The sequence below is a fragment of the Dermacentor andersoni genome, chromosome 4, assembly GCF_023375885.2.
Source record: "Dermacentor andersoni chromosome 4, qqDerAnde1_hic_scaffold, whole genome shotgun sequence".
NCBI classification, from domain to species: Eukaryota; Metazoa; Arthropoda; class Arachnida; order Ixodida; family Ixodidae; genus Dermacentor; species Dermacentor andersoni.
Genome location: NC_092817.1, coordinates 158,656,049 through 158,658,119, shown reverse-complemented (window position 1 = coordinate 158,658,119; position 2,071 = coordinate 158,656,049). Strand labels below are relative to the sequence as shown.

At 44.4% G+C, this 2,071-nt stretch overlaps 1 non-coding gene across 1 annotated transcript; it reads left to right on the top strand.

Annotated features, from left to right (window-relative positions):
* The first annotated feature begins 233 nt into the window (after positions 1 to 233).
* On the top strand, positions 234 to 347 carry LOC126538013 (small nucleolar RNA U13). Its single transcript, XR_007600898.1, has one exon. It is a non-coding gene; the product is annotated as a small nucleolar RNA U13 (small nucleolar RNA).
* The last annotated feature ends 1,724 nt before the right edge of the window (positions 348 to 2,071 follow it).

Here is a 2,071-nt window from a genome sequence, read left to right as displayed (position 1 = left end):
AAGTCATGGGCAACTCGAATACAGTTTAAACAATACTTTACTATACAAATAAAGCAAAATGGCAAAGTAAACTTAAAGGACAATGATATATGCAAAAATACTTCAGCAGGTTTTTTCAAAATTTAGGCATTGTAATTGATTTGACAAAAAAACTTAAAAAATGACTTCCTTCTACTTGTGCCAGCAGTGCGCCTGCGATTGTTGCCTCGCGGTCGAAGCGATGTGTGCGGCCGATCCTTTAACGGTTCTACTGGGGAGTGATGAGTTGTGGGTTAGCACGCCTCATGCGTGATACGTGCCACGCCCTTTTACCTTGTTACGACGCTAGGCACGTAGCCCTTCTGACCCCTGTAGGACTTGTACTTAATGGAAACAGACATGGGGAGTATGCGTAAGTTCTGTGCAGCGAGCTTGTGCGTTGCGTTGTAATAAACTAACCTTTGGGCCGCGATGTTAATGGTCAGAAGCCGTGTATTAGGCGTAATATCTGTGCAGTGACCGGGTGCGCTGCTGCCTTGTAGCTTCGTGTGTGCGTAAATTGATATCTTACAGCTGTGCTTGCACAAATCATCGCATCTACTACCAACGAATGCCACTTTAATCTATGCGTTTGCCGCGGTAATAGATAAACATTCCCAACATGTCATTATTACACTATAGGGTACACAATCACACAAGCTTCTCGTGTCTTGTAATCAAACACTTATTGGCCGTAATTCGGTGCCGGCCGTACCTGCACGAGTGGTTTCTTTCTAGGTAAGAGACTAACTTGGCACACAGCTTCTTTGGAATGCTGACAAACAGGCCAATTTCACTGTACCGTTCTCTTGTAGCTGGATGGAGACTTTCCAAATTACGCATCCTGTTGCAAAAGGAAAAGCACAAATAAAACGCTACTTCAGCACGGAAAATAAGACGGCGGTCGCTGGCCCGCGGCCGCTGTCATGACGTAGCTTCTCCCACTGAATCGAGCGGGGGCTTTTCAAACAGTACTGGAGGCAGCCTTTGCTTCCGCATTGAAAAATTCATCGGCGAGAATTCATTCAGCCCCTTTTTTTTCATAATCTCAGATACGTTTGGTTATATCAATGCCTCATTATCTTGTTATTTGTTCGCATTATTCATGATGTTTGTAAACGTTGCAGAGTTTTTTAATATATACTAGTGTAATGTTGCCTTACTTCTAGGGCTTCATTTTAGAAGCATGTAGTGTTGTATATATAGATGAAATAAAATAAAATAAATAAAAATACAAATTGCACGGCAAACAAAAGCCCGAGAAAAGTAGCACACTTGAGCTGATTTTCTTGTTCGTCCAAGAACAGAACCGAAACTGATATCGCTGAAGACAAAGAGCCACGGTCAGGAGTCAAACAAAGAGCCGGGTCCCGCCTTTTTTGAGATATGACCTTCGGGATTAGTTCGGGAGGCGCGTGCTGATAATCTCGGAGACCACATGCGTGACAAGAGACAATTATTTGAGTGTTTACGTATGGTTGGCCACTGCCGTTGCACTACTTCTGCTAATAATGGCGCTTGGCAGCGCAATATCGCGGCATATCCATGTATCAGCAGCATCTGATGTGATCTGTTGGAACTGTCTTTGGCGCTAAGAGACGGAAGAGCACAGACAAAACAAAAAGGTGCAGAACACATGAAGCACTACATTCAATGCATTTGTTTCCAAAAATAAAGAACACATTTACAGTTACATAACAGCGCGATCTTCGGTCTGATTGATTGAGTACTTCAAAGAAGCAGTGCATAGAAAATTGCGTGTGTACCCGCCGTGGTTGCTCAGTGGCTATGGTGTTGGGCTGCTGAGCACGAGGTCGCGGGATCGAATCCCGGCCACGGCGGCCGCATTTCGATGAGGGCGAAATGCGAAAACACCCGTGTACTTAGACTTAGGTGCACGTTAAAGATCCCCAGGTGGTCAAAATTTCCGGAGTCCTCCACTACGGCGTGCCTCATAATCAGAAAGGGGTTTTGGCACGTTAAACCCCATAATCTTTTAAGATTGCGTGTGTATTTTGCTTCTGTCCTTATCTCTCACCGCTTAAAAGCCTTT